This window comes from Oncorhynchus nerka, linkage group LG20 (assembly GCF_034236695.1).
Source record: "Oncorhynchus nerka isolate Pitt River linkage group LG20, Oner_Uvic_2.0, whole genome shotgun sequence".
In the NCBI taxonomy this organism is placed as follows: domain Eukaryota; kingdom Metazoa; phylum Chordata; class Actinopteri; order Salmoniformes; family Salmonidae; genus Oncorhynchus; species Oncorhynchus nerka.
The window spans coordinates 7,421,240-7,434,195 of NC_088415.1; positions in this window are offsets into that span (position 1 = coordinate 7,421,240).

The window sequence follows — 12,956 nt, forward strand, 5'->3', positions numbered from 1 at the left end:
GAGGTTAACTCCAGTCAGATGAGGTTAACTCCAGTCAGACGAGGTTAACACCAGTCAGATAAGGTTAACTCCAGTCAGACGAGGTTAACACCAGTCAGACGAGGTTAACACCAGTCAGACGAGGTTAACTCCAGTCAGACGAGGTTAACACCAGACGAGGTTAACACCAGTCAGATGAGGTTAACTCCAGTCAGACGAGGTTAACACCAGTCAGACGAGGTTAACCCCAGTCAGACGAGGTTAACTCCAGTCAGATGAGGTTAACTCCAGTCAGACAAGGTTAACTCCAGTCAGATGAGGTTAACTCCAGTCAGACGAGGTTAACACCAGTCAGACGAGGTTAACACCAGTCAGACGAGGTTAACACCAGTCAGACGAGGTTAACTCCAGTCAGACGAGGTTAACTCCAGTCAGACGAGGTTAACACTAGTCAGATGAGGTTAACTCCAGTCAGACGAGGTTAACACCAGTCAGATAAGGTTAACTCCAGTCAGACGAGGTTAACACCAGTCAGACGAGGTTAACACCAGTCAGACGAGGTTAACTCCAGTCAGACGAGGTTAACACCAGACGAGGTTAACACCAGTCAGATGAGGTTAACTCCAGTCAGACGAGGTTAACACCAGTCAGACGAGGTTAACCCCAGTCAGACGAGGTTAACTCCAGTCAGATGAGGTTAACTCCAGTCAGACAAGGTTAACACCAGTCAGACGAGGTTAACACCAGTCAGACGAGGTTAACTCCAGTCAGACGAGGTTAACTCCAGTCAGACGAGGTTAACACCAGTCAGATGAGGTTAACTCCAGTCAGATGAGGTTAACTCCAGTCAGACGAGGTTAACACCAGTCAGACGAGGTTAACACCAGTCAGACGAGGTTAACACCAGTCAGACGAGGTTAACTCCAGTCAGACGAGGTTAACTCCAGTCAGACGAGGTTAACACTAGTCAGATGAGGTTAACTCCAGTCAGACGAGGTTAACACCAGTCAGACGAGGTTAACACCAGTCAGACGAGGTTAACTCCAGTCAGATGAGGTTAACACCAGACGAGGTTAACTCCAGTCAGACGAGGTTAACTCCAGTCAGACGAGGTTAACACCAGATGAGGTTAACACCAGTCAGACGAGGTTAACTCCAGATGAGGTTAACACCAGTCAGACGAGGTTAACACCAGTCAGACGAGGTTAACTCCAGTCAGATGAGGTTAACACCAGTCAGATGAGGTTAACTCCAGTCAGATGAGGTTAACACCAGTCAGACGAGGTTAACTCCAGTCAGACGAGGTTAACTCCAGTCAGATGAGGTTAACACCAGTCAGACGAGGTTAACACCAGACGAGGTTAACACCAGTCAGACAAGGTTAACACCAGACGAGGTTAACACCAGTCAGACGAGGTTAACACCAGTCAGACGAGGTTAACTCCAGTCAGACGAGGTTAACTCCAGTCAGACGAGGTTAACTCCAGTCAGATGAGGTTAACTCCAGTCAGACGAGGTTAACACCAGTCAGACGAGGTTAACACCAGTCAGACGAGGTTAACTCCAGTCAGACGAGGTTAACTCCAGTCAGATGAGGTTACCTCCAGTCAGATGAGGTTAACTCCAGTCAGACGAGGTTAACTCCAGTCAGACGAGGTTAACTCCAGTCAGACGAGGTTAACTCCAGTCAGACGAGGTTAACACCAGACGAGGTTAACACCAGTCAGACGAGGTTAACACCAGACGAGGTTAACACCAGTCAGATGAGGTTAACTCCAGTCAGACGAGGTTAACACCAGACGAGGTTAACACCAGTTAGACGAGGTTAACTCCAGTCAGACGAGGTTAACTCCAGTCAGATGAGGTTAACTCCAGTCAGACGAGGTTAACACCAGTCAGGCGAGGTTAACACCAGTCAGACGAGGTTAACTCCAGTCAGACGAGGTTAACACCAGTCAGACGAGGTTAACTCCAGTCAGACGAGGTTAACACTAGTCAGATGAGGTTAACTCCAGTCAGACGAGGTTAACACTAGTCAGATGAGGTTAACTCCAGTCAGATGAGGTTAACTCCAGTCAGACGAGGTTAACACCAGACGAGGTTAACTCCAGTCAGACGAGGTTAACTCCAGTCAGACGAGGTTAACACCAGACGAGGTTAACACCAGTCAGACGAGGTTAACTCCAGTCCGACGAGGTTAACACCAGACGAGGTTAACACCAGTCAGACGAGGTTAACTCCAGTCAGACGAGGTTAACACCAGTCAGACGAGGTTAACTCCAATCAGACGAGGTTAACACCAGTCAGACGAGGTTAACTCCAGTCAGATGAGGTTAACACCAGACGAGGTTAACACCAGTCAGATGAGGTTAACTCCAGTCAGACGAGGTTAACACCAGTCAGACGAGGTTAACCCCAGTCAGACGAGGTTAACTCTAGTCAGATGAGGTTAACTCCAGTCAGACGAGGTTAACACCAGTCAGACGAGGTTAACACCAGTCAGACGAGGTTAACACCAGTCAGACGAGGTTAACACCAGTCAGACGAGGTTAACTCCAGTCAGACGAGGTTAACACCAGTCAGATGAGGTTAACTCCAGTCAGACGAGGTTAACACCAGTCAGACGAGGTTAACACCAGTCAGACGTGGTTAACACCAGCCAGACGAGGTTAACTCCAGTCAGACGAGGTTAACTCCAGTCAGACGAGGTTAACTCCAGTCAGACGAGGTTAACACTAGTCAGATGAGGTTAACTCCAGTCAGACGAGGTTAACACCAGTCAGATGAGGTTAACTCCAGTCAGACGAGGTTAACACCAGTCAGACGAGGTTAACACCAGTCAGACGAGGTTAACTCCAGTCAGACGAGGTTAACACCAGACGAGGTTAACTCCAGTCAGACGAGGTTAACTCCAGTCAGACGAGGTTAACACCAGATGAGGTTAACACCAGTCAGACGAGGTTAACTCCAGATGAGGTTAACACCAGTCAGACGAGGTTAACACCAGTCAGACGAGGTTAACTCCAGTCAGATGAGGTTAACACCAGTCAGATGAGGTTAACTCCAGTCAGATGAGGTTAACACCAGTCAGACGAGGTTAACTCCAGTCAGACGAGGTTAACTCCAGTCAGATGAGGTTAACACCAGTCAGACGAGGTTAACACCAGACGAGGTTAACACCAGTCAGACAAGGTTAACACCAGACGAGGTTAACACCAGTCAGACGAGGTTAACACCAGTCAGACGAGGTTAACTCCAGTCAGACGAGGTTAACTCCAGTCAGACGAGGTTAACTCCAGTCAGATGAGGTTAACTCCAGTCAGACGAGGTTAACACCAGTCAGACGAGGTTAACACCAGTCAGACGAGGTTAACACCAGTCAGACGAGGTTAACTCCAGTCAGATGAGGTTACCTCCAGTCAGATGAGGTTAACTCCAGTCAGACGAGGTTAACTCCAGTCAGACGAGGTTAACTCCAGTCAGACGAGGTTAACTCCAGTCAGACGAGGTTAACACCAGACGAGGTTAACACCAGTCAGACGAGGTTAACACCAGACGAGGTTAACACCAGTCAGATGAGGTTAACTCCAGTCAGACGAGGTTAACACCAGACGAGGTTAACACCAGTTAGACGAGGTTAACTCCAGTCAGACGAGGTTAACTCCAGTCAGATGAGGTTAACTCCAGTCAGACGAGGTTAACACCAGTCAGACGAGGTTAACACCAGTCAGACGAGGTTAACTCCAGTCAGACGAGGTTAACACCAGTCAGACGAGGTTAACTCCAGTCAGACGAGGTTAACACTAGTCAGATGAGGTTAACTCCAGTCAGACGAGGTTAACACTAGTCAGATGAGGTTAACTCCAGTCAGATGAGGTTAACTCCAGTCAGACGAGGTTAACACCAGACAAGGTTAACTCCAGTCAGACGAGGTTAACTCCAGTCAGACGAGGTTAACACCAGACGAGGTTAACACCAGTCAGACGAGGTTAACTCCAGTCCGACGAGGTTAACACCAGACGAGGTTAACACCAGTCAGACGAGGTTAACTCCAGTCAGACGAGGTTAACACCAGTCAGACGAGGTTAACTCCAATCAGACGAGGTTAACACCAGTCAGACGAGGTTAACTCCAGTCAGATGAGGTTAACACCAGACGAGGTTAACACCAGTCAGATGAGGTTAACTCCAGTCAGACGAGGTTAACACCAGTCAGACGAGGTTAACCCCAGTCAGACGAGGTTAACTCTAGTCAGATGAGGTTAACTCCAGTCAGACGAGGTTAACACCAGTCAGACGAGGTTAACACCAGTCAGACGAGGTTAACACCAGTCAGACGAGGTTAACACCAGTCAGACGAGGTTAACTCCAGTCAGACGAGGTTAACACCAGACGAGGTTAACTCCAGTCAGACGAGGTTAACTCCAGTCAGACGAGGTTAACACCAGTCAGACGAGGTTAACACCAGTCAGACGAGGTTAACTCCAGATGAGGTTAACACCAGTCAGACGAGGTTAACACCAGTCAGACGAGGTTAACTCCAGTCAGACGAGGTTAACACCAGACGAGGTTAACACCAGTCAGACGAGGTTAACTCCAGTCAGACGAGGTTAACTCCAGTCAGACGAGGTTAACTCCAGTCAGATGAGGTTAACTCCAGTCAGACGAGGTTAACTCCAGTCAGACGAGGTTAACACCAGACGAGGTTAACACCAGTCAGACGAGGTTAACACCAGACGAGGTTAACACCAGTCAGATGAGGTTAACTCCAGTCAGACGAGGTTAACACCAGACGAGGTTAACACCAGTTAGACGAGGTTAACTCCAGTCAGACGAGGTTAACTCCAGTCAGATGAGGTTAACTCCAGTCAGACGAGGTTAACACCAGTCAGACGAGGTTAACACCAGTCAGACGAGGTTAACTCCAGTCAGACGAGGTTAACACCAGTCAGACGAGGTTAACTCCAGTCAGACGAGGTTAACACTAGTCAGATGAGGTTAACTCCAGTCAGACGAGGTTAACACTAGTCAGATGAGGTTAACTCCAGTCAGATGAGGTTAACTCCAGTCAGACGAGGTTAACACCAGACGAGGTTAACTCCAGTCAGACGAGGTTAACACCAGACGAGGTTAACACCAGTCAGACGAGGTTAACTCCAGTCCGACGAGGTTAACACCAGACGAGGTTAACACCAGTCAGACGAGGTTAACTCCAGTCAGACGAGGTTAACACCAGTCAGACGAGGTTAACTCCAATCAGACGAGGTTAACACCAGTCAGACGAGGTTAACTCCAGTCAGATGAGGTTAACACCAGACGAGGTTAACACCAGTCAGATGAGGTTAACTCCAGTCAGACGAGGTTAACACCAGTCAGACGAGGTTAACCCCAGTCAGACGAGGTTAACTCTAGTCAGATGAGGTTAACTCCAGTCAGACGAGGTTAACACCAGTCAGACGAGGTTAACACCAGTCAGACGAGGTTAACACCAGTCAGACGAGGTTAACACCAGTCAGACGAGGTTAACTCCAGTCAGACGAGGTTAACACCAGTCAGATGAGGTTAACTCCAGTCAGATGAGGTTAACTCCAGTCAGACGAGGTTAACACCAGTCAGACGAGGTTAACACCAGTCAGACGTGGTTAACACCAGCCAGACGAGGTTAACTCCAGTCAGACGAGGTTAACTCCAGTCAGACGAGGTTAACTCCAGTCAGACGAGGTTAACACTAGTCAGATGAGGTTAACTCCAGTCAGACGAGGTTAACACCAGTCAGATGAGGTTAACTCCAGTCAGACGAGGTTAACACCAGTCAGACGAGGTTAACACCAGTCAGACGAGGTTAACTCCAGTCAGACGAGGTTAACACCAGACGAGGTTAACTCCAGTCAGACGAGGTTAACTCCAGTCAGACGAGGTTAACACCAGATGAGGTTAACACCAGTCAGACGAGGTTAACTCCAGATGAGGTTAACACCAGTCAGACGAGGTTAACACCAGTCAGACGAGGTTAACTCCAGTCAGACGAGGTTAACACCAGACGAGGTTAACTCCAGTCAGACGAGGTTAACACCAGACGAGGTTAACACCAGTCAGACGAGGTTAACTCCAGTCAGACGAGGTTAACACCAGTCAGACGAGGTTAACACCAGTCAGACGAGGTTAACTCCAGATGAGGTTAACACCAGTCAGACGAGGTTAACACCAGTCAGACGAGGTTAACTCCAGTCAGACGAGGTTAACACCAGACGAGGTTAACACCAGTCAGACGAGGTTAACTCCAGTCAGACGAGGTTAACTCCAGTCAGACGAGGTTAACTCCAGTCAGACGAGGTTAACTCCAGTCAGATGAGGTTAACTCCAGTCAGACGAGGTTAACACCAGTCAGACGAGGTTAACTCCAGTCAGATGAGGTTAACACCAGACGAGGTTAACACCAGTCAAAAAATACCTCTCCAGTGTTGCTTTCAAAGGGTGTAAATATTTAATACCATGCACACACACCCTGTCCATGTCCCAATTCTATCAGCATTTTGTGTGAACACGTGTGTGTGTGTGTGAGTGCGTATATGGGTATTTACATGTGCGTGTGTCCCAAAGCCCTCTATATGGCTGCTGTGTCTTTCTGGTGGGCTTGTCAGTGACCTTCAACTCCCATTCAGTCAACTGAGAGAATAGGGATTATGGTTCTCGGTCCTGAGAAGAGGGTGGGCCTGTGTGGTCCAGAGAAGAGGGTGGGCCTGTGTGGTCTAGAGAAGAGGGTGGGCCTGTGTGGTCCTGAGAAGAGGGTGGGCCTGTGTGGTCTAGAGAAGAGGGTGGGCCTGTGTGGTCCAGAGAAGAGGGTGGGCCTGTGTGGTCCAGAGAAGAGGGTGGGCCTGTGTGGTCCAGAGAAGAGGGTGGGCCTGTGTGGTCCTGAGAAGAGGGTGGGCCTGTGTGGTCCTGAGAAGAGGGTGGGCCTGTGTGGTCTAGAGAAGAGGGTGGGCCTGTGTGGTCTAGAGAAGAGGGTGGGCCTGTGTGGTCCTGAGAAGAGGGTGGGCCTGTGTGGTCTAGAGAAGAGGGTGGGCCTGTGTGGTCCAGAGAAGAGGGTGGGCCTGTGTGGTCCAGAGAAGAGGGTGGGCCTGTGTGGTCCAGAGAAGAGGGTGGGCCTGTGTGGTCCTGAGAAGAGGGTGGGCCTGTGTGGTCCTGAGAAGAGGGTGGGCCTGTGTGGTCTAGAGAAGAGGGTGGGCCTGTGTGGTCCTGAGAAGAGGGTGGGCCTGTGTGGTCTAGAGAAGAGGGTGGGCCTGTGTGGTCCTGAGAAGAGGGTGGGCCTGTGTGGTCCAGAGAAGAGGGTGGGCCTGTGTGGTCTAGAGAAGAGGGTGGGCCTGTGTGGTCCTGAGAAGAGGGTGGGCCTGTGTGGTCTAGAGAAGAGGGTGGGCCTGTGGTCCAGAGAAGAGGGTGGGCCTGTGTGGTCCAGAGAAGAGGGTGGGCCTGTGTGGTCCTGAGAAGAGGGTGGGCCTGTGTGGTCCTGAGAAGAGGGTGGGCCTGTGTGGTCCTGAGAAGAGGGTGGGCCTGTGTGGTCCTGAGAAGAGGGTGGGCCTGTGTGGTCCTGAGAAGAGGGTGGGCCTGTGTGGTCCTGAGAAGAGGGTGGGCCTGTGTGGTCTAGAGAAGAGGGTGGACCTGTGTTCTGAACAAACAACATTGTGATTTTTATCTACCAATTAATCCTTATAATACTACTATATGCCATTCAGCAGACGTTTTCATCCTTACCGTCATGCACGCACACATAGAATTGGTATGGGTGACCCCAGCGGGAATCAAACCCACGATCCTGGGGTTGGAAATGCCGCGCTCTAGCAACTGAGACCTTGAGTCTGATATATAGTGAGCTGAAAGGGTTTGTCTCATCTGTCTAAGACGATAATGGGATTTGTAGAGTTATATTTCCACATCCAAGCGTCACTGTTGTATTCATTTCTGGGAATCCTTCTTTGACATCACTCAATAAAGCGGTCAATGTCCAAAGAGAATATCTCTTCCTACTGTAGAATAGAAGACCCCCCCCCCCCCCCAACAAGCTACTGTAGCCTGGGCAAGGGAATAGAAGATCCCCCCCCCAACAAGCTACTGTAGCCTGGACTAGGAATAGAAGACCCCCCCCCAACAAGCTACTGTAGCCTCGGCAAGGGAATAGAAGACCCCCCAACAAGCTACTGTAGCCTCGGCAAGGGAATAGAAGACCCCCAACAAGCTACTGTAGCCTCGGCAAGGGAATAGAAGACCCCCCCCCAACAAGCTACTGTAGCCTGGGTAAGGGAATAGAATATCCCCTCCCCCAACAAGCTACTGTAGCCTCGGCAAGGAATAGAAGATCCCCCCAACAAGCTACTGTAGCCTCGGCAAGGGAATAGAAGATCTCCCCCTCCCCAACAAGCTACTGTAGCCTCGGCAAGGGAATAGAAGATCCCCCCAACAAGCTACTGTAGCCTCGGCAAGGGAATAGAAGACCCCCAACAAGCTACTGTAGCCTCGGCAAGGGAATAGAAGACCCCCTCCCCAACAAGCTACTGTAGCCTCGGCAAGGGAATAGAAGATCTCCCCCCCAACAAGCTACTGTAGCCTCGGCAAGGGAATAGAAGACCCCCCCAACAAGCTACTGTAGCCTGGGCAAGGGAATAGAAGACCCCCCAACAAGCTACTGTAGCCTCGGCAAGGGAATAGAAGACCCCCCCAACAAGCTACTGTAGCCTCGGCAAGGGAATAGAAGACCCCCAACAAGCTACTGTAGCCTGGGCAAGGGAATAGAAGACCCCCAACAAGCTACTGTAGCCTTGGCAAGGGAATAGAAGACCCCCCAACAAGCTACTGTAGCCTTGGCAAGGAATAGAAGACCCCCCCCAACAAGCTACTGTAGCCTCGGCAAGGGAATAGAAGACCCCCCAACAAGCTACTGTAGCCTGGGCAAGGGAATAGAAGACCCCCCCCAACAAGCTACTGTAGCCTCGGCAAGGGAATAGAAGACCCCCAACAAGCTACTGTAGCCTTGGTAAGGGAATAGAATATCCCCTCCCCCAACAAGCTACTGTAGCCTCGGTAAGGGAATAGAAGACCCCCAACAAGCTACTGTAGCTTCGGCAAGGGAATAGAAGACCCCCAACAAGCTACTGTAGCCTCGGTAAGGGAATAGAAGACCCCCCCAACAAGCTACTGTAGCCTCGGTAAGGGAATAGAAGACCCCCCCAACAAGCTACTGTAGCCTCGGCAAGGGAATAGAAGACCCCCCCAACAAGCTACTGTAGCCTCGGCAAGGGAATAGAAGACCCCCCCAACAAGCTACTGTAGCCTCGGTAAGGGAATAGAAGACCCCCCAACAAGCTACTGTAGCCTCGGCAAGGGAATAGAAGACCCCCCAACAAGCTACTGTAGCCTCGGCAAGGAATAGAAGACCCCCCCAACAAGCTACTGTAGCCTCGGCAAGGGAATAGAAGATCCCCCCCAACAAGGTACTATAGCCTCGGTAAGGGAATAGAAGACCCCCCCAACAAGCTACTGTAGCTTCAGTTTCTGCTAGTTAACAAAACAGACATAGTGTGTTAGACTCCAAGTTGCTTGTTGACAGACAGATAACAATGTTAGACTCCAAACCAGAGACACGTGACAATCCCATTTGAATGAAATGTATGGAATAAAATGTATTCAAATAAATGACACTACCAACACACTGTATAACGTGGTTCATAAAAGTGCTAACTTTTATTTCATTTTCCCTCAATGTTTTGTCTAAGACAAAAAAACATTGGTTGTTACAGTATTGACGCTCCTGAATTCTCACACTATTTTATTCCATGTTCAAGTTGTAATTTGTGTGGAGAACAGAGAGTTGAGCAGCTGAAGAGACACAGAACACGTACAGATTGCTTAAAGAAGTCAGTGGTCCCAAGTCATTACAAGTGAGTCATATCTACTTGATTACAGTCAGTAAAGCTCACACAACACTGAAGGTGGAAATCAAGAAACACACAACCAGTTTGAACAATGACATCTACATGAACACAGAATCACACACTCACTCACACCAGACTTACACACACACACATACACGTAAGCACACCACATACTCACTCACACACAAGAGCACGCACACAGACACACGCACACAGACACACGCACACAGACACACGCCGAAGTACAATCTCTCCAGTTATTTGGATTGAAAACAACAATTTCACACTAATATTTTTTTACATCATAAATCTACAGACACAATAAGGGTACATTACGTACAAAAATCTGAAATATCTCAAAATATACAATTATTATATACAGCTCAAGTATTTTCCTGGTCACTTACACTATAGATAACTTCATTGTGAAGGGACAGAATGTACATCAATGCCTACAGAGTAAATATACAGAATAAAAGGGGTAGGTTCAGAATTCTACAACTTGATGTTCCATGGTTCCTCACCCTGAAAGCCGTCTATGGGCCAGGAGAAACTGTTTTCTTCAAACAGCTAATACAAACGGCAGATAACTACAGCTACTACTAGCTATAACACTCAATGGAAGTGAATGGGGCATAAGGAACTCATTTCAGGGTGAGGAATCCTCTAACATCAAATGATACATTCCTGGGCTTCCCCTTGTAAGTACTGTAGATAAGTTATTGATCAAATCACAGAATAAAGCATATTATCACAATTAAGTAAATGAATACACTATCACTGTCATGTTGAGAGAAATCAAATTAGTCTACACATGTTTCATTTATTGTACTTGTACAAGGCAGTAATGAGACAGTGATGATAATACATACAGGCCATCTGGAGTTGACATTACATCACCTCAATAAGTGATTTAGGGAATTGAACGTTCTTTTAGGCAAATTGTCGAGTAAAAGTCCTGGCCCCTATTTTCGATTCACATCGGTGCTATTCACACACTACTCGCTTAGGATGGAGATTGATGGTGTGCCTACAGATAGATGGTATTCTGACTTAATTCCCAAAGTAATTCTACCACCTTTATGTGCAAGGAAACCATTAATAAAAGGTGAGGAAAAGGTATCTCATTTATTTGTTTTTTTCCCAGATTGAAATAACACCAACTAAATAAGAGCTATCGACAAGAGTTAGGTATTTGAGTAATCTGTTTTGGATAAGGGAAATGTATATATAAATGAGGCTTGTTTTAGAGCTATTGAACCATATGATCGCTGGAGACAAATGTGAAACCAGTCATATGGCAACAAGAAAATGAAGCATATCAACAATAAGTCTGTTGGGGTGGCAGGATAGCCTAGTGGTTACAGCGTAGGATTAGAAACCGGAAGGTTGCAAGATCGAATCCCTGAGCTGACAAGGGGAAAAAATCTGTAGTTCTACCCCTGAACAAGGCAGTTAACCTACTCTTCCCAGGTAGGCTGTCATTGAAAATAAGGATTTGTTCTTAGCTGACTTGCCAAGTTAAATAAAGTTTGTGCAGGTTTGGAATTGTACATCTTGCAGGTATGGGCACTCTGAATCATTGTAATTATAGGCTACCTTGACTCTCTCTGTCATGTTAAACACCACTATTGACCGTCAGTAGGCCTAATAAGCACACATATTACTATGTAAACAGTTACTTCTCTTCAGTTGGTGTAGCCTACATTATCATTCTGTTTAAATACATTATCATTCTGTTTAAATACATTATCATTCTGTTTAAATACCTTTTGATTTATTTTACTAGGCAAGTCAGTTAAGAACAAATTCTTACTTTCAATGACGGCCTAGGAACAGTGGGTTAACTGCCTGTTCAGGGGCAGAACGACAGATTTGTACCTTGTCAGCTCGGGGATTTGAACTTGCAACCTTCCAGTTACTAGTCCAACACTCTAACCACTAGGCTACCCTGCCGCCTCTACACTCTAACCACTAGGCTACCCTGCCGCCTCTACACTCTAACCACTAGGCTACCTGCCGCCTCTACACTCTAACCACTAGGCTACCTGCCGCCTCTACACTCTAACCACTAGGCTACCTGCCGCCTCTACACTCTAACCACTAGGCTACCCTGCCACCCCTACACTCTAACCACTAGGCTACCTGCCGCCTCTACACTCTAACCACTAGGCTACCTGCCGCCTCTACACTCTAACCACTAGGCTACCTGCCGCCTCTACACTCTAACCACTAGGCTACCCTGCCGCCCCAATTGTTTAATTTACCTTCATTTTCGTCCTCTGTAAACTCCTTCACGACCATGGCGTTGTTGCTGAGTATCATTAGTAATATATTAGTAATATATAATATAGTAATATATATATATATATATAAATATATATATATAAAGACATGTAGGCTAATTTAAATGTTATGGAGCTATTTGACCCTGACACAGTGCAATACTTGGCTGTGACATCACACAGTTCTATGGCTAGTGCAGGAAATAGAGGAGGATATAGCCTACTATTGTACACTATTGTCCCTATTATAATTCTATGTACACTAATCTTCCAACATTATCATGGGTTGTAGAACTGAATGTGACACATTTTCAGAATGAATCAAACCACTGTATTTTTGATTTATCAATATATTAGGTGCTTAGAGATCTCCAAACCTGTTAAAAAAAAAAAAAAGATTAATACATAATCCTAAAATTGTGCCTTAATGAGAGTATTTAAAAAATAAAATAATATGTATCTACCACTTGGTGTTGAAACCGAGACAAATATGCAGATATTTAGATGGCTTTAAAAAAAATGGATCCCTAATATTCTGAACCTGTCTCTCTATGTATTCTAGTCTGTCGACCATATTCATGTATTCTAATTCAATTCTAATTATTCTAATTAAAGGTACACTGTAAAGGGATGGCTTAAGATAAATGTCCTGAAAACTCTTTTGATTGAATATTCCACAAGAAAATCTGTTGGCCAGCGAGTGAGAGGGTTTGTAAGTGGTTGAATTACATTTATTCATTTACTCGCAAGGGAACCACACCTGCAAAGCC